The sequence below is a fragment of the Ixodes scapularis genome, unplaced genomic scaffold, assembly GCF_016920785.2.
Source record: "Ixodes scapularis isolate PalLabHiFi unplaced genomic scaffold, ASM1692078v2 PGA_scaffold8__174_contigs__length_109621045, whole genome shotgun sequence".
NCBI lineage: Eukaryota > Metazoa > Arthropoda > Arachnida > Ixodida > Ixodidae > Ixodes > Ixodes scapularis.
In genome coordinates, this window is record NW_024609883.1 from 32,834,850 (window position 1) to 32,860,273 (window position 25,424).

The window sequence follows — 25,424 nt, forward strand, 5'->3', positions numbered from 1 at the left end:
CTTCTCGGCTTCTTGTATACAAGTCAGTTAAGCTTAAAAATGAAACAAACAAAAAACACCCTGTATATTCGTGTTCACATTCAAAACCAGAGTAAGAAAGAGTCCGGCTCCTCGCGGAACCTTACTTGTTTCCCCCGCATGTGTTGTTCTGTTAGGATATATGTATACTTGCATCGAAGACTCCCTTTGAAGACCAGTTCGCGCTTTCCACTTTTTCCCCGCTTCCTCCTCTTCCCCTTCTACGCTGTCCACCGTTGCCTGTTTCCTCCTCACCATAGGGGAGGAGGATCTTCTGCCTTGCAGGATCTCGAGTCTGGCCGTCGGCCTGTAAGTTATTTTATCCAGGCGTACTCGTTTCAAACATAAAAGACTATGGTTTCTTCTGTCGACAACCAAATCTTCTAAAAACTACTTGGCGCAGCACACGTAATGCGCGCGAATTTGGGTTTTTTCTCTATGCGACAACGAGTAAAAACGCTTCGCACACGCGCCAGATTACGGCCGCCATTGCTGACCTACTCTCGTCTCAACGAGATACCGAGTCGCCGAAACGATCGTTGACGGGCCTCCACAAAGGCCAATGCTGGGGAGAAGGACGCAGTATACAATCTAAAATGATAATCACCTGGCCTGCTACGGTAACGACGAAGCGGAGTCAACGGAATAAGAGGAAACAAAAACTTAAGGTCGGTCATGGCAGGCGCCCATGCACAGCATGCTGCAAAGCGCGCCTATGGAGTCGGTTGAATCCTCAAAACTCCTGAATGACCAAAACCTCGTGTGCAGAAAATACGCGGGAACTGCTTTCGTGTCCTGTATTATCTGACAGTGTAAAATGTCTCTTCTTGTTTGCAAATCCATTTGAAAAAGAGAAAAAAAAAACGAACAAAAAACGTTTAGGGGTTACCTTATGCATGAAGGACACATGCTCCAAATATGCTTGACGAGTGTACGCAGATCATTTTGTCATCATTTCTGCAGCCAGCGCAGTGTTCTTTGTGCAATGTAGCGACTGCAGCTCTAGATTTATTACAGAAAAAAAAAAACACAGAAAAAACAAGAAAACAAACAGTGATCGCTGTTTTGCGTTAACAGTTTCGGGCAGTTGTGCATATAAAGTGACGCTGTTTTTGGGTCATCCCGAATGTCCGTTCCACGCCCCCTTTCCCTTTATTCATCAGCACAAACGCCCACATAGACGCGCACGTGTTTCGATTTACGTTCGATGTTACTTTCAGCCAACCAATTTTTCGTGTCAACAGCAATCGAGTTATCAGATGGTTTTCGCGGACCGCATTACTGCTCCGACGTCCCGACACAATTTACAAAAGCTCTCACGCCACTATCAAAGTAGAAGCCCCCAAAAAAAAAGTCTCCTTCTAACAGAAACCCCGAACGCGAGCGGGTTGCTATTAGGAAGTTCTAAAATGAGGTGCCCCAACGCTTGGGGGCACCCCAAGAAGCTTGGCTCTTCGCAATGCCCAAGCGCACAAGTTCTGCGTATGGGCAGTGCAACGCTCCAAGCTGTTCGGGGAACCGAAAGCGTCGAGGTCCCCATTCTAAAACTCTCTAATAGGGAGTTTTAGAACAGGGGCGCTCTTGGTGCAGTCTTAAAACTCCCTAATATATATAGTTTTAAAATTGACCTCACGACAGCGCTCTTGCTGGCAAGACGCAATATCGAACGCAAGGAGCTCACACTCGTAGCCCTTTCGATTAGTCTGCGTAATGTGAGACAAAGTATAAAACTCCCTACTCATTTCCCCAAGAGCCACTCAATAATTTGTGCTTAGAGTATCAAACTCGCTATCCCGATTTGCTTGTAAGCGTCCCCATTGCGGTTGTTAAGCCTCTTCAGTTGTGACTGTTTATGTCCGGTTGCCCAGGCGCAAGGAGTCACAAGAGGCTTTAAAACCTGTTTTAAGCCTCTCCGGTCATAAGTAGTCGCAAGTGTGTGAACCAGTTTTTACGATTCGAAAAGGTTACTGCCTGAGCTCGGTGTCAGGAAGCTCGGGGGACGTTGTTTTCCTCTGCAGCGGACTGCCTTAAAGGGATATTGCAACGAAATTCTAGCGCCTATTTGATTAAGGCGAAAGTCTTCTATATCTCATCGTTCAGTTGACCTTCAAACTCCTTGAGCGAAAACACGTCGACGACAGGAGAGGTACTAAAACGAAAGGCACCAACGAAAACGGCGCCAAAAGTGCTTCGTCAGAGAACGCGCTGCAGTCTTCGGAAGTTCGCTATCACGTTTAGATCGGCGCTTGGGTTTTCGCCTTCAAGTCGTCTTAGGGATAACGTAAGAGACCCTGTGAATTATTTGTCTGCATGTCGACCATGTTCTGAACACAACACAGATACACCAAACTTTTGCACGAAGAGACAGCAAAGCATTGTTTAAAACGAAACAACCGATTACCAGAATGCACCTGGTGGATGTTCCCGAGTGTCGTTACGTCAAACGTCCAATCAAAGCAGCGCCGCTCCGCGGAAGTACGGCGCCGAGCTTCGAGCGCCCATGAGCTGTCAAACCTGGCCGAACCGGATTTCCTTTCTCTCCCGCGTCTATTCAACTCCTGCAGGGGAGCGGGTAGAGGGGAGTTTGAAGCGGAGGGGAGTAACGTTTTCGGCTCCGCTGGCATTGCCGACCCTGTCATCGGCCATCTCGAACGGCCAGGTTGTAACACGTTGTCGCCACCAAGTGGCGAAGCTCACAACGACGCCAGCCTCCGAGAGGCCTTGCCCGTGAAGTTAAACATGACGTCACGAGCGCGCTGCAGGCGCCGGAATCCCGAGGTGCATCGCGATCCCCGGTGGCAGCTCAGCGAGCGCTCACTGGAATCGGCCGTTTGGAACGAAACAGATAGCCATCCGTTCCAATTACAAACGCGCGATTGTCATTATCAGACATGTTTGATCACGTTTGACTTATTTCTGAACGTGAGAGATTTCTCTCAGTTTTCATTTCAGTACCCCTTTAAGATTCCTGGAGGACGGAAAACTGTTTCTGCGATTTCAGATACAGCTTCGGACAACTGGCAAAAATGATTTTAACTACCAAGAAGGCTGAAGTGCAGCTACGACAGAGCTATAGCTTATTTCGAGGTTCTAGGCTTGAAAAGTAGACGATCTACACACGCTAGTAGAAGTATGGCGGCACGCAGAGGCCTGGGTTTTTCACGCGTTTTGAGTTTTACAAAACGTCGTCAATTATGTCCCCGCGGTTGTGCCTTTATTGTGAGGAAACGACTCGTTTAACACTACAAACGAAGCTTTATGTTCTAAACTGTATGATGCAACATGCTCATCTCCCTCTCTCGCACGACCCGCATTGTGTTTTTCGATCCTTAACTTTCGTGACTCAAAGAAGAGTCTGCTTTTCTTTCCTCTACCCACCTGACCGTCCTTCCCTGAAGGCCAATCGCAATGGCCGTGGGTTCCCGTACTTCATGCAAAAATAAACAGGGTGTCTATACTTAATTTCTTCCCACAAACTCCCTGACCCTCCCTGGTTTTCCCTGAATATTTCGATTAAGCTCTGTAATCACAGAAAAACGAAAAAAAAATGAAGAGAATGGGACCGAAGTTTTTTTTCGAGTTGTTCCCGTTTGATTTAGTCAAGCGGGTTATGAATTGCACTGCTCAAAATTGTCTTATTTCTCTTTTTCTTTTTTTCCTGAGGGCTTGGTGGCCGTGTGGGATAGCGCACACCAGCTCGGAGCACGTGGAGCGAAAGCTCGTGCTGCAGAACCAACTCTGTTTCACCTTATGATGTACCGCAGGAAAGGCTACAAGCGCGAGCTCCTTGCTCTAGGGCACATCTCGGCGGCACAAACTCTCGTGCATCAAGGGCAGCTGCCAACGCTAATAGCTCGCGCTTCTAGCCTTCGCTGCGGTACAGCATAAGGTGAAACGAAGTATTAGCCCCGTGTGCGACCGAAAGCGTCGCTGTGGTCGGCCTTCCACGATTGGCCGAACGCTGGCTATGACGTAGGAAAGGGGATTTATCATCGACGTAAATAAGAGGAATGAAAGAACTTTCCTTTCGACGGTGTTGGCAGTGTTGCTTGGAGAGCGCAATGATTTCAGGCTTCCACCATGCTATTTACAAACACCATCGAACTTGTTGTTTGCAAGGTAATGACGTCACAAGGGGGAACCATAGGAAGGCGCCACCAAAACATCTCGCCGCTAATAGGTTCAATCCTGCTCGTTTCGATCTGGATGAGCATCGTTAAAGACCCCAGGTTAGCGGTTTGTACTGCACTGACTAAATTTCTCATCTACAGCTGAGAGACAAGTCGCCCGTTGAAAAAGACTAAGTTCAAGGCTGTATAAACATACACACACCCCAATTCGTTTTTGTCATTTTTCCCTGACTTAACTAATTTTCTGATGATGTCTCTGACAATTGCCTGACAATTGCAGATGCTTTAAAATTAACTAACAAATCTAGATTTTCCAGCTTGCTAGACAGCCGATAAACAGAGAACAAAATTATTCGCTGCCCATACATAAGCTAAAATTAGAGCGGTGTAAAAGGATCGTCCTGATTCAGTAGGTGAGCTGACTGCAGACGAAACGAAGAACGAATACAGACTAGCAACAACAGCAAGCGAATGAATCAAACACCTTTCATAAACTTAGAAAAAGAAATCATGTCTCACTGATTACTTAAGTTCGTAAGTGGTAGGTAAACGTAATTACCGCGAATAAATTTTGTAACGTTCTTTGCCATACAAAGATTTAAGACAAATTAAACCAAATTACGGTGGGCCACTAACCTTCTACAAGCGGCCACGGAACTGGAACAGCCGCCCAAATCCCCGCTGGTTATGGAACTTTGTGTAACTTGGTATAAACTCGCCGTAAACTCGGAGCGAACACAACGAACCCGCGGTCGTGGGAACCCTCGGGGCTGGACGAGTCTAGAACCTCCAGGAAACTCTGCCAAGTGGGGTCCTTGGCTCGAAAAACTTCCTCTTTCTCGCTCTCTCTGGTTGTTTTCGGGAAGCTCATACAAAAGAACACACACAAAAAAAAATCCAAGAAGAGAAGGAATGCAACAGGAACAAACGAAGAGAAAAAGAAAGCCTCTCCTCGGCGCAGAGTGGGTAAGCGGCTGAGCAAGTGCGCTCGAAGCAAGCACTCGGAAATAGCCGTCTTCCGGCTTCTGCGGAATCCCAGCGCGCCAACAGCCGCATTTTGTTCGCCCCCCTTAGCTGACAGTGCGGTGGCAGCTACGCTCTCGCAAGACCAATGAAACGCCTCCAGCTAATGCAGTCTGGCGCACGCGTTGAGAGAACCACTATTGGCCCTCTCCTCCTCCCCCCCCCCCCCCCCCCCCACCATCTTCCACAACGCTTAGAAGAAGAAGAGGCAGTGACAGCTACGGGCCTATATGAAGCGTGTTTCACATGCAGCGATTTTGGCTTTAAAGCGGCGCGATTTCTGCCGTCGCGGCGCTCGTGCCGCAGAATTGCTGGTGCTGGCCAGAGCGCCGCAACGGCAGAAATCGCGCCGCTCTAGGGCCAAAACCGCTGCATGTGAACTAGGCTTTAGGGCCAAAACCGCTGCATGTGAACTAGGCTTTAGCCTAATAGCGGCGAGATGTTTTGGTGGCGCCCTCCTTTGGTTTCCTCTCGTGACGTCATTACCTTACAAAAAACAAGTTCGACGGTGTTTATAATTAGCATGGCCGAAGCTTGAAATCATTGCGCTCTGAAACCAACACTGCCAACATCGTCAAAATTGAAGCTCTTGCATTACTTTTATTTCTGTCGACGAGAAAACCTTTGCTGACGTCATAGTCAGCATTCGGCCAATGGTTGAAGGCCGACCAGAGCGACGCTTTTGATCGCGCACGTCGCCAATAGACGCACGCGATTGCCTCCATTTCCTTTTCGAACTACATCTTCTGCACAAAAACCCACACTCGAAAAAAAGTATTATATCACAATTACAACTGTTAAAAAAATATTCAACTTGATTACTAAATTACTCGAGGAAAAACAGTAACTGACCGTTACTTGGAAAGGTAAGCCGTACATTTTCAATGATACTTCAGAGTTTCGAAACGACAATTTTTTTTCTGCCGGTTTGAAAACGGGCTTTTCGTACTAGAGAGTTTTAGGGGACCGTTCTTGCGCACCCGATGCGGTGCGATGGGACGTCCAAACACGGTTCTCTAAAACTCTCTACTGTCCAGTATTGCATTCGAATTACCGAATTACGAGCTACTTATCTTTTCAATCTACCACTATTTTGGTTAACCATTATCCTACCAGGCACACGGTTCGAGTATTCCTTGGCGGGAGGGACACTCGTCGAAACAAATGGTGCCATTAGAAAGGGCAATCAGGTTACTCTCGTAATTACTTAGTAAGTAATCGAATTATTGCAAAATTACACAAAAAGTAATGGATTACAGTAATTTGTTTACTCGTAATGAGTCCCGCAGAAGTATGCAGTTTCATCGCCTGACACCACGCTCTCTTCTGCGCATGGGTATTGGGCAGGAGCGTGATCACGTGGAACGAAAGAGGGAGGTAGGACTGATCCAACGAGCGAGTGTAGCCTCCACCGCACCGTCAGCTCGGGGGTGGAGCGGAGTATAGCCTCCTAAGTGAATCCGGCGACCAGGAAAAACATGGCACGGCCGAAAGAGAAAAAGGGGTACGCGCGAATGGGACACGGAACAAGAAACGGGTGCCAAGTAATGTCGGCGCTGAAAACCTCGAGACCTCGTAGCCGTGCGAGACCTCGCGTGTAAACGAGTCTCGAAACGAAACAGAGGTGGAGACCGCGTTAGGCGACATACCCCCTCACACACATAAAAAAGAAGAAAAAACACATTTAGGGAATCTCAAGGCAGACCGAGTCTTCCGGCTGTGACAAACTTGGAATGTGTTCCCGCTCTCTCTCTCTCTTCCTCGCTCTTTTTTTTATCTCACTTTCTCTCTTTCCTATTTTCGCCATATCTCTCTTTCTCAAGCATGCAAACCGTCTGTTTCTCTTCTTCCTACCGAGCTCGAGTAAGCAGTTTATGTACATTTTATGTACATCATGTGACGTGGGCGGGGTTGCTGTTTTCTTTGTTTTGTTTTCATGTGATTAAAGTTCAGTTGAGAGTCAGCGCTTGTCCTGTTTGCACTTCTTTTAGTCCCCGTTTACTGTGCGCTGTTTGCCTTTTCGTGAGTATGAACCTACTAACCCACATCGCCACCCTCACTCGCGTTGGTGTTGGTCGCACCTTTAGCAAGGCCATGGAAGAAAGGGTCAGCAACGGAACGCGGCTGTTGGTTCGAAGCGGTTCGAAGTCAAAGTGCGCGCGACCAATGGCGTTGTGGCGCGCGGAGTGGGGAAACAAAAGGGGGACGCTTCCTCTCCCTCCATCCCCCTTCCATCACCCCCTCCGCTGTCTATTAGGAACGGGAGATTTGTAAAAGATTCTTGCAGGCGGCAGACAGCATTTGATGGTCGGATCGTAGGCGCGGTGGCATTTCAGAGAAAATGATTCGATGCACCCGAAGAAGACATGTATAGATGAGCGAGGAGAGAAGTCCTTCCTTTATGTATTGGAAATTCCTTCGTCACGCGTCACGCTGCATATCGTTCCGACAGAAGGTGCTGACCATTAAAACCCCCATTAATGCCCCTTCATTAGATTGTAGAGAAGTCGGGAGATGCAACGTCCTTTCTTCTTTCTTTAAGATTACTCCAGCCTCACTGTTTGTCGAACAAACCAAATACCTATGAAATGTCTCGTAAGTACCTATTTTTTTCAAAGCACTTTTATATGCATTCCTCCATGTATTCTCTCTCTTCCGGTCTCGATGCTGATGCTGAAGTTTTCCTGAACCCGTTACCGCATCTTTAATTTTTTTAAGGATTTTTTTTTAAAGATTTACGTCTGATTAATTTGAATTGAGAGCTGGCACCGCAATCTTCAAGACACATGCCTCGTTTCTCGACTTCGCGTATCTGCCGATAGATGGCATCCCCTCATGCGCGAATGCGCTTAACAAAAAAATTACACCATCTTCCCGAGGGGAACCATGGAGTGATGCGGAGCATCGTTCCATCACACTTCATCGCAAGAACGGAGTGAAGAGGAGTCAACAGCGGTGAACTGAACGCGCGCAGAAATTGGTTTGCTCTGTATGTTTATACAGCCTTGATGGAGATGCACCTCAACGGGTAATTGGTCTCTTAGCTGTAGATGAGAAATTTAGCCAGTGCAGTACAACCGCTAACCTGGGTTTTTTAAAGTGCTTCACGCAGTAGTGATCACACGAACGCGTGCCCGTACGAAACTCATCCAGATCGAAACGGGCGGGGGCGGTGGGGTCTCGAACCCAGGAAGTTCCCAACGCAAGCTTTCGCTCCACGCTCCGAGCTGAGACGCGTTAGCCCACTCGGCCACTTCCTCTCGAACGCGCGCAGCGCGCTACCGCTGCTTATATTCACACTTGAAGGAGAGGAGACTAGAGGAGGAGAGTTGCGCATGCGCGCGCGGTGTGAGTAGAAGCGAACGCACGCGAAGTGCACGCAGCTGGTAGAGAGAGAGAGCGGAGAGAGTAACGCGCAGCTGTTGGAGAGAGGGAAGGAGGAGAGTTGCACATGCGTAGTGTGAGTGCGGACTACGACGCCGCGGGACATAGACCGGAGCAAGAGATGCTCCGCATCTAAAAACGCCTTCGCGGGTACAACGAGCGATCTAACGCGCCCTCTCTTGATCTCTAAAAATGTGACAGTGAATCGACCGATCTCACCAGCCAGTTTGACTACGCCACCGCTGTCGCAATGCATCGAGGGAACTTTAGTCTTTCTGCACGTGCGACAACCTCGATTGAGCTCTGCGCGTGTGGAGCATGAGGCGGCACGGGCCGTCTTGTGCACTGCTGCCTGCCTCCTGCGAACTAAAGTTATGGCGGCGTCACGCATGCGCCGAACGCTTGGTGAGAGCGGTCTATTGAGCGTACGGCGCGTTTACTAAGCCCATCCCGAAGGCGCGCGACATAACAAGCGTGTCATGCAACAGCACCGGCGCGATGGCCATCAGAATAGGTGGCTTTGCAGGAGGCACTTACCTAAGTAAAACTCCGATAAAATTCACCACATCAACTGCATCAAGGGTGTTGTGAACTGAGTGTAGTTCAACTGATTTACCCGAGTCCGACCACCATTTTGTTGTTATCAGCTGTCGGGCGCCTGTTCGGGGCACAGTGGGTGAGCACCCTCAAAAGCGTAGTGCAAGTAGCCCATAAATCTCATCACGCTGTTATCGGACAGCTTCATACGCTCGTCAGGGGTCGCTGGGAACATTTAGTCACTATTAGTCACCCCTCCCATCCCCCTCCTTTCCCTCCCGATCCCCTTCCCTCATTGGAATTGAATGATTTTTCTCAACAGGTTGCGATGTATCCCTTGCAATAAATAAATGCGTTTGAACAGCAACAACGAACAAACGTCCAGAATTCCCAGGCTCCGTTTCGATGGGTGCCTGTCTTCAATTTTTTCCTCCATCAGCCGCAAATTGGCCGCCACTGGCGTGTACAGATGTCACACACTCAGATGATAATAATTATCGAAGTGGCAACATTTAATTTTAGAAAGGGTACCTCTTGTCCAAGATAAGGTTAAAACCACATAAGATAATCAGTAAGAAAGCAAAATATTAGGGAGAACTTAAGCGATGCGTTGAAAGAAGGCCGAATACGGGCTTTCTCTACCAACTGGCACACATGAACAACGGTGTTTAAAAAAATGCGAAGATACTTAAACGCGCTCAATGTTGGAAAAAAAAAAAAAACGAGGCGAATTTGTGAAGACACGTATTCTGTTGTGAATGAAAAACAAGAAAGGAATGGCTTTACGTACTTCTTTTTGCGGCAATAATCGACTAATGAATACGAATATAGCTCTTCAGCAAAAAAAAAAGAAAAAAAGGAGGTATTATATTTCGCCATCTGAAATTAATGAGCACCATTCATGATCGTAAACATAAATTGGACGCATTCTATAAGTCGTACGCACGCAGAGATAAATTCTCATGCACGTACAAAGGGCGCCAAAGCCCTCGACATCGTTCACTTTAACCAGCTCTTTGCTTCGCTTACAAATAAAACTCTAATAACCAAAGTTGGAAAACATATTCCTGTGGGAGCCTCATTAGCTTAAGCTTTAAAATTTTATTTTCATACTAATTTGTGAGACAGGAAAACGCGAAAAACTGCTGACGCCACAGTCGCCCGACTGTGTCGTGCAGAGCACGTTCCAATTTTTTTTTTTTTTTGCAATATGTTAAGTTTTATGCGGTAGTATGTTTAACTATTTTCGTAATGATGAAGCGAATTCCTATATTCTGCTTGGCTTACTAAAGTTTGCCGCTATGCTTGAAAGTTAAAACAACGTTTGACCAAACACGACGGCCACCAAGGACACGTAGGTATACACTCAGCGACACTGTTAGCGCGAACACAAGATTTTCACGTTTGTCGCGTGTTCTTTCGAAATCATGGCGGAAATGAAACTTGCCTCTTAGGTTACACTGCAAAAAAAACAAAAAAGACGTGTGTCTACTTTCCCGCACAACACTCGGAGAGCCAATCACCGCAGCTTACGGAGACAGCTCACCGAATGACACTGCCGAAACACATGTTTAGACCAGAAAACGCAGTCTGAGTTGTGACATTAAGCAGTGCAAAACGTCACGCTTACATTGCTTAATGTCACAACTCGGACTGCGTTTTTTTGGTCTAAAAATGTGTTTCGGCATCGTCATTCGCTGAGCTGTCTCCGTAAGCTGCGGTGACTGGCTCTCCGAGTGTTGTGCGGGAAAGTAGGCACACGGGTTTTTTTATTTTGTTTTTAGCTTTTAGGGGCCCCGAACAAGCACTTCCCACCAAAATAACAGTTTACAGTCCTTTGATTCTAAGAGAAAGGCACAAACGACCCGACAATCACGTGTTCGCACTAGAAGTGTCGCGCAACGTGCACACGTTTTGACGCCATGCATGCTGTACTCAGAACGCGAAGAAACAACAGCGCTGTATTGAACTGAAATTACTCACTGTCCCCTCATCCATTTCGCTTCAAACTTCTTGCCAGTCGGAGCGTCTTCAATATTCAAAACTAGCTAAAGTCAGTCGACGTGCAGTCTCCTCGTATTCGTGCCGCTCGTCGAAAGTACAAAATCCCAAACTGTACCTTTCTATTAAAAAAAAAAAAAGAAAGAAAAACATACAGCGGCGCCATCCTAGGATAATGTCACCTAAGGAGTGCATGTCTAGCCATCTAAATAGAGATGCACTCTGAGTCAGCTCGGATGCATCTATTACAAGCAGACAGGTAAACGCAAGACACCGACGTTACCGACGCAGACGGTAGGACGCATACTGTTTACATCTAAAAACAGCTCTCCTTAGAGACAGTCGGCGAAAATAGCTGACGTGATCTGAACTCTAAACTTTCTATGCCACCGACTCCTTATACTTTCAACCAAAATAAAATGAATAAAAGTACTCCAATAGCATATCTCACTCAGAAAAAAAAAAAAAGTATTTTAATTGATTTCGTTGTGGACGCATGCCTGCGCTCTTAAAATTAAGTCTACGAGCTCGCTTTCCAACAGAACACAAAAGACAGCCATTCACGGCGTCGAATAGATGGACCTCGGCGAATCACGAAACTTAGAATAGGATTTCATAAAACAAATGTAAAGTGAGTAAGGAACAGCGAGTATGCCGACGTTTCACTTACTCAGTGTCTCTGCGCACACCGCTTTTATCGGATTTAATTCGTATTACGAGCATTGTCATTCGCTAAGATTATTCTAATGTTAGCCGTGATTTGCTGTATCCGTGGTCTCCAGGAAAGTAGACTTACAGATGTTTCATTTTTGAGCGTGGTTGGGTATGAAGTGCTGTAGATAAGAGAGCTTATACGCAGATTCTCTAAACGCCACCCGGTGCTCAGGAGGCAAAGCGGACAGCTCACCGAAGGCGAACGTCACAATAGTTCTACGTTCGCAAACGCACGCTTCGGAAACGATCGTGAGGTTACCCCTGCGGTCACTCGACGTGTGCAGTGACCTAAATAAGGAAAAGGCTTGTGCCAAATGCCCACGATTCGAGCGTGAAGCGCCGAAAAAGCGCCACCGCCACGCAGTATATAAGGTCAGAGGTGACGTGTTGACGGAAATAAGACGCCACAGATTTACAGCCTACTTTTCTAACACAGTGCTTCTTGTGCATGGCTGCGTTTTTTAGGAACAAGAATTTTTGCAGTTGTGTTAATTCATCTGCACATACGGATGTTTGTGTGCACCTTAGCGTGGTGAAGGCCTCCAAGCTGTTGGTAAGCACAATCATAATTAAACTTTCATTGATCTAATAATTGATCAATATATTAGTTGACTGAATTGTTATGTACTGTCTGACAGACTGGCACTGAGCGCTCGAGGCTCGGGGTGCGCGGGCAGACGAACGCCGGGCTCCGAAGTGATTAAACCGATTTGACCAGTGGTCTCCTGTGAACCGACTCGATGTAACATTGGCGACGAGGCGGACGACAACTTAAACCGGCAACGTTCTCGGTTGTTCAAGCATGACCACGACACAGGGTAAGCTCGAGGAGTTTCAAGGAACAGGATGGACAGCCTGGTCGGAGCGCTTGGATTTCTTCTTCCAAGCAAACGAGATCACGGACCCCGGGAAAAAGAGAGCTCTGCTACTGACCCTGTGCGGTGCGGAAACCTACGAGACCGTACAAGCCCTAACGGCCCCGAATAAGCCAGGAGAGGTGAGCTTTGAAAACATCATGTCCTTGCTCCAGCAGCATTACGACCCACGGCCTTCGGAACTGTTCAGCCGAAGCAAATTCCAACGCCGCGATCAACAGCCCGGCGAGTCAATCGCTACCTATGTGGCTGCTTTGAAGAAATTATCTGCCAACTGCAATTTCGGCGTTTTGACAAGGCCGGCGGTGGCGACAACAAGCGCTGGAGCATCAACAGCCGTCGACCCGTTGGTATCGAACCCAACCATGTTACCACTGGACGTGATGCTCAGAGACCGTTTAGTCTGTGGCGTGCAAGATGAGCGTCTACAGCAAAGGCTTTTCGCAAAAAAAACGCTGACGTTGAAGCAAGCTTACGACATGGCAACACGACTTGAAAGCGCCGTTCAACAGCAGCAGGAGCTTAAAGCCCCCACGGCCGACCAACATAAGATTACATCAACGCAACCTGCAAAACGCCCCTCGGAGGCGGAAAAAGTGCAAGCGGAGCCGCAATGCTACCGTTGCCTTGGAAAGCACAGACAAGACGCTTGCCCATTCAGTAAGGTGTCCTGCCGGTTCTGCAGGAAGATAGGACATGTTGAGAAAGCATGTCGCAACAAAGCGAGGGCGGGCGCACGACGCTCAACCCATCACATGTGCTACGATGAAGACGACTATGCCGACGATGCACAGGTCAGTGGTTGTGATCAAAACCACCGGTTCGACTTACAGGAATTGAACGTGCAACACGCAAGAGGTATCGTATCCAAGTACCTCGTAACGCTCAAGGTCCAGGGAAGACCATTGGAGTTGGAAGTCGACTCAGGAGCAGCATTCACAGTTATTAGTGAAGAGACATACCGCAAGACCTGGCCATCTAAACCTCCTCGCTTGCTGAAAGAGGATGTCACACTTCGAACGTGGACGGGCGAAGGATTGTGTGTTCTCGGGTCTGCGGAAGTCAAAGTAAGATATAAGTCCAAAGACTACCTTCTTCCGTTGATGGTGACAAGTGGAACTGGGTGCAACTTGATGGGTAGAAATTGGTTTCCAGCGCTGAAGATACAAGTCAGCGGGTTGCACCATCTGTCGCCAAGCCAAGAGGTCCGGAAGGTGGTTCAAGCACACGAGGCAGTATTCAAGTCCGACATCACGGGGTACACTGGTCCGCCAGTCCAGCTGGAGCTCAAAGAACCAACTACCCCAAGATTCCTCAAGGCACGCACCATACCTTTTTCTTTGCGCCCTGTCGTAGAGTGTGAGCTAATGGCTCTGCAGAAGCAAGGAATTCTTGAACCGGTCCAACATTCAACATGGGCGACACCAGTGGTCGTGGTCAGAAAGACTGATGGCTCGGTGAGACTCTGCGGGGACTATCGAAGTACGGTGAACATCGCAGCTAAACCGGCCGCTTACCCCCTGCCCACCCCCACGGAAGCGCTGTCTAACCTCCGAGGTGGCACAGTGTTTTCAACGTTGGACCTCGCTCAGGCGTACCAACAGCTGCGAGTGACAGATACCACGACCGAAATGCTAACAATCAACACCATCAAGGGCTTGTTCCGAGTAAAAAGACTTCCCTTTGGAGTGGCGGCAGCGCCGGCAATCTTCCAAAAAGTCATGGACATGACATTAGCAGGCATCCCTGGAGTCGCTGCATACCTCGACGACGTTATCATCAGTGGGGCAAACGCCGAGGAACATGCCTATCGACTAGACCAGGTGCTGACAAGACTAGAGAAAGCAGGACTGAGATTGAAAGAAACCAAATGCCACTTCGGGGTCAGAGAAGTCAAATTTCTTGGTCACCTGATCAATCCGGAGGGAATTCATCCCACACAAGACAAGATTCGCGCGGTGGTAGACGCTCCAGAGCCGACAAACAAGGCAGAGTTGCAGTCTTTCTTGGGACTCTTAGCGTTCTATGACCGATTTCTGCAAGATAGAGCGACGATAGCGAAAGAGCTTTATAGCCTACTGGACCGGAAGGCAGAATGGCGATGGGAGGACAGACATCGTAAGGCTTTCCAGAAATTGAAGCAACTATAGTAGTGCAGTACACTGTGCTGGCACACTATGATGAAAGGAAACCATTACTGTTGTCATGCGATGCTTCACCATATGGTGTGGGTGCCGTGCTGGCACAGTTGGACTCAGACGGCCGAGAGGCTCCGATTGCCTTCGCGTCCAGGACGCTAGGAACCTCCGAGCGAAGCTATTCTCAGCTTGACCGAGAAGGCCTGGCCATTGTGTTTGGGGTCAACCATTTCCATCAGTACGTCGCAGGACGGAGTGTGATCATCTACACAGACCATCAGCCTCTGCTAGGCATCCTCGGAGCTGAGAAGCATGTTCCACAAGTCCTGTCACCGAGGATGACCCGATGGTGTGTCAGCCTGGCAGCTTATAACTACGAGCTAAGATACCGACCAGGAAAACGGCATCAAAATGCGGACGCTCTTAGCCGGCTTCCGCTGTCAACCACTGAAAATGAGCCGGAGGTTCCAGGAGATATCCTGATGTTTGAGGCTTTGTCCCGTCCACCATTGTCCGCCGAACAAGTGGCGAGAGAGACCGCAGCCGACAGCGTCCTTGCGAAAGTATACCGAGCCATCCAAGAGGGTACACTCGACCGGTTACAAACACCGGAGTACTCGGCGTACAGAACCAAAGAGGCAGAGCTGTCGAACCACAGGGGATGTGTAAGTTGGGGAGCACGAATCGTGATTCCTACACAGCTAAGAAAAGACGCGATGGCCCTGATGCACTCTGGACATCGCGGGATTGTGGCAATGAAAGCATGCGCTCGGAGCTACGTTTGGTGGCCCGGAATAGACACTGATATCGAGACAGCAGTTGCAGAATGCAGCACCTGTCAGATGCACCGAAAGTGTTCGCCCAAAGAACCTATCCCTGTCTGGACTAGGCCATCAGAGCCATGGGACACCCTTCACGTGGACTTTGCAGGTCCGGTCAATGGTCAAGTCTTCCTGGTTGTGGTGGATGTGTGGTTGTGGTGGATTTTAGGAACAAGAATTTTTGCAGTTGTGTTAATTCATCTGCACATACGGATGTTTGTGTGCCTTAGCGTGGTGAAGGCCTCCAAGCTGTTGGTAAGCACAATCATAATTAAACTTTGATTGATCTAATAATTGATCAATATATTAGTTGACTGAATGATCGATTGTTTGATTCATAGAACAATTATTTGGTTAGTTGACTAATTTATCGATGGACTGATCGTTGCAGTAGCTGGTTAATTGAGAGACTGATTGATTGATTTATAGTTTAATTTACAAATTGGTCGACTAATTAATTTATTGACTGAAGGAGCGATCGATTCAAGTGTTTTATGATTAACTGATTGATTGGTTGACTTATTGATCGAGAAACAGTGCGCGAAGCGCACAAGTAGGCAAGGTGAGGCTTGAGCTCCTAGTAAAGGACTGGATTTATGTATTATGATGCATAGACCCTGTGAAGGAAGTTTGAAAGAGGAAGTGGAAAAGGTAGTGGAAGATACGGGAAGATACGGGCTATCAAGATGCCTTCACGCAAAGGCAAAAGGGAGTACAATTCGGGAAATTGAAGACAGACAAGGCTCCAAACAAGCGGAGAGCTGGAATATCGCATTTTCGTGACATCTCACACAACCTAATTAAAGGTTTGCGTTTAAATGTTCGGTGTTGACACGGTTATGACTTAGGACTTCAAGTTGAGTAAATCGTGAATTGACACCCTTTCAGAAGAGTCACAGTGAATGTAAAAAAAAAGCATCGTGAAAAGTCAGTATTTTGCGAAAGTGGGGTAGTATACGAGCTACTGGTGGCTAGAGGTTTAAACATGTAGGCCAGGCGTCAAGTCGTATTAACGACAGCCTAACGAGCACAAACGTAACATAAAGAACAAGTTGTCAAATTCGGAAGTAGCTACACATATACAGGAATGTAACAATTGTACTGTTGATTGGCCAGGAACAGAGGTGTTTTGCAGAAAGTGAAAGGACATGAAACGCAGAGTGAAACAGGATAAATATGTCAGGCAACTCGGAAACCAGTCCAAGATTTTCCTGAAATTGTAGCTAAAAATGCGTGAGTTCTTGTTTTTGTTGATGTGTTCTTGTTTTAGAGCAAAGAATACTTCCTTTTTGTATTGCCTGTATCCGAAACATTTCGCCATCTCAAGTGTAATTTTGCTTTTCGTTGATGTATATATGTTTTAAAGGTTTAAGTTTTGTTGAAGTATTTCGGTCGCGTTTTCTCCTGGGCCTCTTGCCAGTGTTTCCTACTGAACCAACAGGCTAAAGCCGGAGTTACACTGCTTATGACCGAGTCCTACTAGAGCGACAAACAGAAACAAACGACAGAGACAAGCCTCAAAAACATGCAGCATACTGGCGATGGTACCTTTGGCAGGTGCTTAGTCGTTCGGTGCACGTGAAGTAAGCACGGGTGATTGCAAGCCTTCCAAAGACACTCTCTCGTGCATGATGCTCGTGTTTGAGCATAGCCTCCTTATTCTACAAAGCCTGTCAAATCGCGAAAGGCTTGCTGCTGTCGTTTGTTTCTGTTTGTCGCTCTAGTGAAACTCGGGCATCATACTGTCACGAAGGAAGGCAACGAGAGGATAACAGAGAACTAAATATAAAGGTTTAATCGACGGACTTGTGCCAAACGAAATAAAAAACGAGCGTCGAAGCAGCAGAAAAGCGTGCGGCGATTTGGCGGCGTAACAGGAAGAGCGAGACTGACTCGACAAGGTCCCGCGCAGCTCCTTATCTAATGTGCGAGACTCGAAAATTAGGCGAAGCTTCGAGCGTCGCGGGCTCGGGGCGAGAATTGGCAGGCACTTTCGAGAATAAGAAACTAGGATTAAATTATAAAAGTTACGCCGCGAGTAAGAATAAACGTGACTTTTCTAGAGTCCCTTGAACGAGCGTTGCTTGCTCGGCCCTTCGCGCGGCACTACATCATGCAAAAGACGGTCTGCAAACACGAGTCACCGTAATATCCGTGGTTCGAATGCCGCGTGCCAAGTTTCCTCCTCGAACTCATTGCCAAGCGGCATTCGAAGCACGGATCTCACGGTGACTCGTGTTCGATAATTAGGGTGGTTTGAATATTTATACAGTGTGTAGTTGGTAAGCCATTTCAAAGTTGTGAGGAGTCCCTCGCTGTAGATGAACAATTTAGCCAGCGCAGTACAACCACATCCTGAGGTCTTTAACGTGCACCACGCAGTAAACTCGGGTTCGAATCTGTATCTTTTGTATGATTTATAAGCAGTGTGATCGCGGCTTTAGGCTTTAAACCAGCCTGCTTTTTTTTTTCACCGTTTTATGCGGGAAGTTGTGCGATGTCAAATGACTTTGTTCTTCTATTGTTTTGCGTCCCTGAGCCAAAGGACTTAGGTCTGTTTCGGAGTTCCCTCCTGGGCCTGCTGTTTAGCTTCTGCCCTTGTGCGCTCGGAACGAACTAACATAGAACTAAATCTCCTTAAAAGAAAAGTGTGATATTTTTTTAACCGTTTTATGCGGGAAGCTTTGTGATCTGAAAGGACATATTGTACTTCTATTCCTTTGTGTGCATGTGTCAAAGGACTTAGGTTCGTTTGAGGGTTACCTCCTGAGTCTACTGTTTGGGTTCTGCTCCTTATGTGTTCGGAACGAACGTACCTTGAAAACAAAGTGTATGTGCGTGTATGCGCGTGTAAGTGTGTGTGTGTGTGTGTTTGTGTAGATGTTTTTTTTACGTGGCGGACGACTTTCGAAGAAGGGTATAAAAGCGTTGTATGAAATAAATTTTCTTAATTGAGTTTTAGACACCTGTCTCATCTTTCTTCTGTTCCAAAAAAAAAAATTCAGTTTCCTTGCCAGTCTCAGGGTTAAAGCATCATGATTAATTTGCACCAGCTCGCCTGCACGTTGACCATTTTTTCACTAAGATATCAATGTATACTAATAGTGTTAATAACCCCTGGAGAAGAGTAACAAGGGGGCAAAGGACAGACACAAATCTCCAAACACAGCTGCCCTGCATTAACTGCATTATCATCACGTATATTGCTCTTCTCGTTTTTACATAAAGTACCTTTGTGAAAAAAGTCCGGCTCGTCACGGGCCATTACTAATTTTACCTTTTATGTAGATAATGAAGATATTGGGTCCGGATTTTATCGAACGCCATTTTATCGAAAGCCATTTCATCGAACTCCGTTTCATCGAAGCCGTTTGATCGAACACCCGCCTAGTTAAGCAGTAGGAAATTTAGATCTAGGAAATGGTTGTATTTTAAAACCAGAAGAATAGAAGACCTTCCTTTTCCTACAGAGATGGAAACACATTATAGGAAACTTTATTTTTTCCGCTACTACTTTTTCTTTTCATGGTATCTGATGACCTGAGCTGCTAATGTAGCCAGTAATAAACGGGAACACCGCCTTGGCATTTTATGAAACCCGTGATCATCGGGTGCAGTGAAGAAGGCACGTTCCTTCCAGAGTGTATCCACAGTCTAGAAGAGACGGATTCTGTTTCAAGCACAAAGTCGTCCCCGGAAGCAATGACAATATCTACATCGCATGAAACAGGAGAAAAAATGCGTGACTTTCTTTTTTGTTTATTTATCATCGGCAGAACCATGGACTAACCGGCTTTTCAACGTTTCTTCTTAGAAAGAAAGCCATTCTCCCAGGATATAGTTAAAACTCGAGTAAATACATTAAAAAAATGGCGCAGAGAAGAATAGTGAAGTCCTCTCCGGATCTACATTTTACACGTGAACAACTACGAAACAAAGTGCGTGGTGGAGTACAGCCGCTTATCTTACCTGAAAACAGAAAACACTCATTACTACCCTCTCAAGTTTTGTTATGTTCTACGATTCACTAACCAAGCTTTTGGTGACATAGTGACCAAGGTGGTAATTTCATTCCTGGTGATTCGACAGAAGCGTGAAAACAACTCAGACGAGAGAGAGAGTAAATGATATAAAACGAACTACTATGCTCCAAAATTCGGTGAAGCAAGTTAAATGAAACGGCGTCAAGCGATTCGATGAATCGGCGTTTCATGAAAGCTCCACTTATTTGATGAAACGGCGTTCGATAAAACGGCTTTCGATGAAATGTCCGGAATCCTGAAAATATATGTAGGCGACTTTTAAATGACATATATGCGATCTTATCAAAACGTACACGTTTCAAACGACAAAAGCACCGTTTGTTCCTCCGACAACCGAATCACGTAAGAGTTACTTTGCACGGCGTATAAACAATGCGCAAAACTTTTAAAAACCTTGAGGTGAAAACGAGTGCAGCGGCGTTTAAATGAGTATGACATTTACGCACCGATAGGGGGCGCGGCAGTAGCCGCGTCACGTTCGACCGGCGCGGCGTTGGCCTCCTTCCATCATCTCTCGGCCCATTCTTCCTGTTGCTTCCTTCCGAAGAAGCGGAGCAACAAAGGGAGGCCAAATAGAGGGCCGTCCGTCCTGGGCGAAGACCGACATTTCCTCTGTCGCGGAGGCCTTCCCGCTCATCGATCAATCAATCAGAACCTTCTCCACTTCTCTGTTCGCCTCGCGCGCTGCTGTACCCGGTTTGTTCTCGGCTTCATATGTGCTCCGCCTCAACTTACGATGGACCACACCGGGAGCTAGGAGCCGTCCCAACCAATCCAGAGCCGTGAACCTATCACGTGGTTACGCGCCCCGCACGTGCCACCGAAGACCACGTGACCCTCGAGCGGCATTGGGTTGGCTTTGATGGTAAGGGGCGAAAGGGAGCGGAGAGCCAGAAGACGTCCAGATGTTTAACGCCTCGGCCGGGCGCGCGCGTGTGCGCGGCTTGAGCGCTGACACTTCAAGGCAGGAGGGCGTTCGTTCTGTTCAAACACAGCTTCCACACTAGCGCGGAGCCAACACCACCTAGAAGACAAGCTGTGCGCGTCACGTCATCCAGCAAGCCGACACCGGCAAAGGCGTACGCGTTTAGGTCGCCTACGGACAGTAGTCAGAAAGGTCCGGCTGCTCACGGGACATCACTAATTTCTTCCTTCATGCGTTGGATTGAGATGTACGTAGGCACACCTCAAATTAGCTTTAGTTGTTTTTTTTAATTAACACGTACGCGTTTCAAACGCCAAATACGTCGTTTCCACCAGCTCGGAGCACGTAAAGCGAAAGCTCGCGCTGCAGAACCGAGGGATCCTGGGTTCGAGCCCCACCCCTGCCCGTTTCGATCTGGATGAGCATCGTACCGGCGTGCGGTCGTGTATCACTACTGCGTGGTGCACGTTAAAGACCCCAGGCTAGCGGCTGTACCGCACTGGCTAAATTGCTCATCTACAGCTGGGAGACTCGTCGCCCCTGTGAGGCAGACCAAGTTCTAGGCTGTATAAACACACACACAACCCAATTTTTGTTTCCACACGAATAATGCGCAAAACTTCCCCCTTTTTTTTTTTTTTTTTTTTGTTGATGAGACGCCGTGTATAATTGGGGACGTTGGCCGCAATAAGGAGTAGCTCACCACTCAGTGGCAGTCAGGTTTCGAGTCAAGTTAACCATACTGATTGTGTTAGAGTAGCACACTGTAGTTTGTTGCAGGTTAAGATGGACAGGACAAGCGCCTCCAAGAAATCTCTATGCTCCCCGTGGCTCGTGCTTTCCTCTTTTCCACTTGTCTCCTCTTATAGGACTTCGCACGCGGCATTTTTGGATTTTTCGCAAAAGGTGCATTCCTCAGATATAACGAATAATTTCGTTTTTGTGCGCGTGCCGGTTATTGTACGTCTCTTTTTTTCTGTCGCTGTCGATCTAGGACGAAAAAAGTAGAAATGCTTGCTGCTTCGTTTCCGCTCCCAAATACCCCTCTGAAGAAAACCTAAAAAACCAGCCGCAGTTCAGTCACGTTGTTATTGCTAAAAATGTCAAATAATAGTGAAGCTTGAAGCTTCTACCTTCCCATCCCAGAAAAATGTCTGGTTCGTGGTTTTCCTATACTGCAACTTTTTTTCCCTAACCACTAATCCTGCATATTTCCTATTCTTCTTTTGAAGAATAAACACTTTTCACTAAAGAGAACGCACAGCTTCTTCGTCGTATTCGGCAGACCAACCGTACGAAAAAAGCGGATCGCTGTATGAGGAACACGGGTCCCACTTCTGAATTCTTGTTTTGGCTTCAGGTTCTTGCCCCAAAGCAACAGCGTATCGTGTGTTTGAGTGTTCCTGCTCTAAACATTGTACACTTACAACGACCCAAGTGACTTCTATTCTTCGAGATCCATCCCTCTATGAGTCATTTAATGCCTCCCTCTTCGTTCTTTATATTTTGCACTCACCGCCACCAGTACTGTCGGAAAAGTTATCCGTAAAAAAACGGTTGCCCTCGCTTTTAGTACTCGTACAATTGTATACCGTTCATTTATAATTGCTTAGGAAAGCTCGATACTCGTTTACTTCATTAACTCGATGTCCTCGCATATTGGGGGGGGGGGGGGGGGGGGGGGTTACAAATTTGCCTACATCACTTCCGATCTGTATAAAGTTTGTGCTTTTTTTTAATTCTTTGTGAACACGTATTAGGAGTATAGTGCCTGGAACGCGTGTCCGACTGGTGTGTTTACCCCGTCCAAAAAAAGAGGTACCTCGATTTCCGCCTGGTGACGTCAAAAAAGAGTCACGCTGTCGTTGGTGGCGATCCTGGTGGCGTCCCAGCAATCGGTGCTGGATGTGGCAGAAGCCTGTTCTGCTGCAGGTCGCTCTCCAGCTTGACAGACCACGGAAGCTTCGGCAGCCAGAAGTTGGGACGCCGCGACGACAGCGACACTCGCGTTCGCTCGTGCTTTTTTTGCATGAATGTTTTACGAACAGCCACCAGGATCGCGCCATCCGACGGCATGACCCTCCGACTTTCGCGACGTCATTTATTGCCCCCGCGGGATCCACTTTCGATGTACGGACGTAATAAGACGCTACACACACCAGTCGGAGACGCCTTGCAGGCGCGGTAATTAGAAGGAACGTTTAAAAAAGAAAGCATCCTTCCTATCAGGAGTAGCTGCCTATAATTTGAAATGCGACCCTTTACAGTGACAAATTAAAGAAAATAAATAAAAGAAACACAGGAAAGCTTGTGTACTAACTCCATAAAAAACCGGAGACCAGCGAAATTAAGAGAGAGAAAAAAGAAGGCCAACCAAACATAACATCTCAAAAAGGGGCTGTGTTGTAAACGCGGTGTGTGACTGTCGTTTGTTTTTGTTTTTTCTATGTCTTATTGGTCTCAGGTTTATTACGGAATTTCAGTTGTGGAAACGCCTCGCAAGGTGAAACCTCTACAATATTAGCGAAACTATACCGAACTCCAGCCTAGACGACTCTTAAGATGCTACATTCCACTGCGCTAAAAGCAATATAAATATAGATTTATGCCGATTGCTTCAAAACGCACACGTGAATCCTCGTTAAAATAGAGAAAAGAACCTTGATGGAACATATTTACGTTGGGAAAATCCAGCAGTACAAGCAGGCCCTAAGCTTGGGCAGGAATGATTAGTACATAACGTGGTTGCGCGTTCCGGATGATGCAAACGCACTTTCGAAAGCTGTCGTCACGACGAGGCCTCGAGTCGACCCACCGGATACGGACCACGACACTCACCTCAGTCGACCGACGTTGTTAGCATAAAGATGCTGTCAGAGACGCCGTGACAGTATAGCCTTATGCAAAGCAACTTACACCCTACCAAGATGCAATGTCGCCGACATCTTGAGAGCAGAGGGGTATGAATTATGGCGGCACACCTCTGCCGACAACGGGATCGAATTTCGAAAGAAGGTTCGCTATGAGTATTGCTTTCATGAAAACCGCAAGATAAGTGGTTCCCTCATAGGTTTTTTCCTCTCAGTCAAGAACAATCAGTAAGCAAAGGAACGTGGAGCTCACCGTATTTTTTAAGCTTTTAATTTTTCCGGCGGAAATGTGCATAACGTACAAGGGTCGATAACAAACGTTTAAAATACTTCAGATACATGTGTGCCCAAGGTAAGACGATGACATTATATGCTTGAACTTCAAGGATGAATTGGCGATAAGATTAGTAAAAATGAAAGTGCAATGATGCCCTAACCCTCCCTTATATCGTCCTAAAAAGTCCCAAACAATGAAAAAGAGACGATTCGTTAAAAAAAAATAGAACGAAGAACGTTTTAGGAACTATTAGTATTGGCTTTCGAGTAGGTACCGTAAACACACTCCTTACGAATACTGGTGCTAGCACATCAGATAAGCCGAGTATAGTCTCCGTATGTTAGCAATCGGGAAATTATAGAATAGCGCGTTACCGTTCAAGTTAACCACCAAGCAGGAACTGCGACGGGAACTCACCATAAAGAAAACGTTTTGTCAACCGTAGTCTCGTACCGGGTTGCTACAACAAAATATCTTGAATGAAGATGACCGTTGGCTGAATGGCTTTTTTCACATTCCTTTCTCAAACCACTTTTACTGGCATAGGGGCAACGGTAACAGTGTGGCGGTATCGCTAAGCTAAAACTCTCTATTAAATTGTGGTCCTTTTATATGCATCTTCAGGACTGTGCACAGCGCGAAGCCCGAAATACCTCTTCGGTATGTTGGAGTAGAAGACGTTCTCAGTGATAACTTGGCATACAAATTACACAAACAATCCAACATTCCAGCTGCAAAACAAACCACCACAGTTTTCATGGAGTGCTACCTTCATAGCAGTGATGGGCAAAATACATGCAAATATGTATCGAAATACAAATACAAAATACTTCGTCAAAAATGTATTTAATTACAAATCTAATTACACTTCCAAAAAAGCATTTAAGTACAAGATACAAATACAACCAAATAGTATTTGGTCTCCTCTAAATACTTTTCCAAATACATTCCTCAAAATTTCCGTCAGCGACTTCAGGGCAGCTGCAACGGGTTTCTGGGTATCTCATTTTAATTTTGCATCACACACTCTGGAGTTAGTGTGCGAGGCTCTAGTAACGTAATAGAAATATAATCACAAAAAAATGTAATCAGCTTGGATGTAATAGGTGAAAAGAGTACAGAGCGTCAAGCAGTTTTTTTTTGTCGGTTACATTTTGGTATAGACCAACAAAGAACCGAGACGACCAAGACGCGCAGCACTAGCTAGAGAATTTTCTATTGTCGCAACTCGCACCAGTTACGAAAATTTGGTCGACCCGCGCATCTAGAATGTTCCAGGCAAAAGTATGGATGGAAATCAGGCTGGAAAGCATCACAAGTTGTCACAGGCATTTATTTAGCCAGTCCGCCTGTGAACGTCGATTTCGTCACTATTCTTGCCCTGGACTAGCTCCGTAATGACAAAGTCACTAAACGCTTGTGCTTGATTGAGAGACACTGCATTCGGTGCAGAACGTAGTTTTCTTCCTGCTCTGGACACGTCCTAGGATGAGCAAATTGAGTCGTGACAATAAATTTTAGGGATGTATTTTCGCCCACAAAATTGTATTTAATTACAATTGTATTTGAAATACCCACGTTTTAGTATTTAAATACTCACGTCAAATACCTTACCCAATTTGTAATTAAATACAAATGCAAAATACACAAAGTATCTGAAATACATAT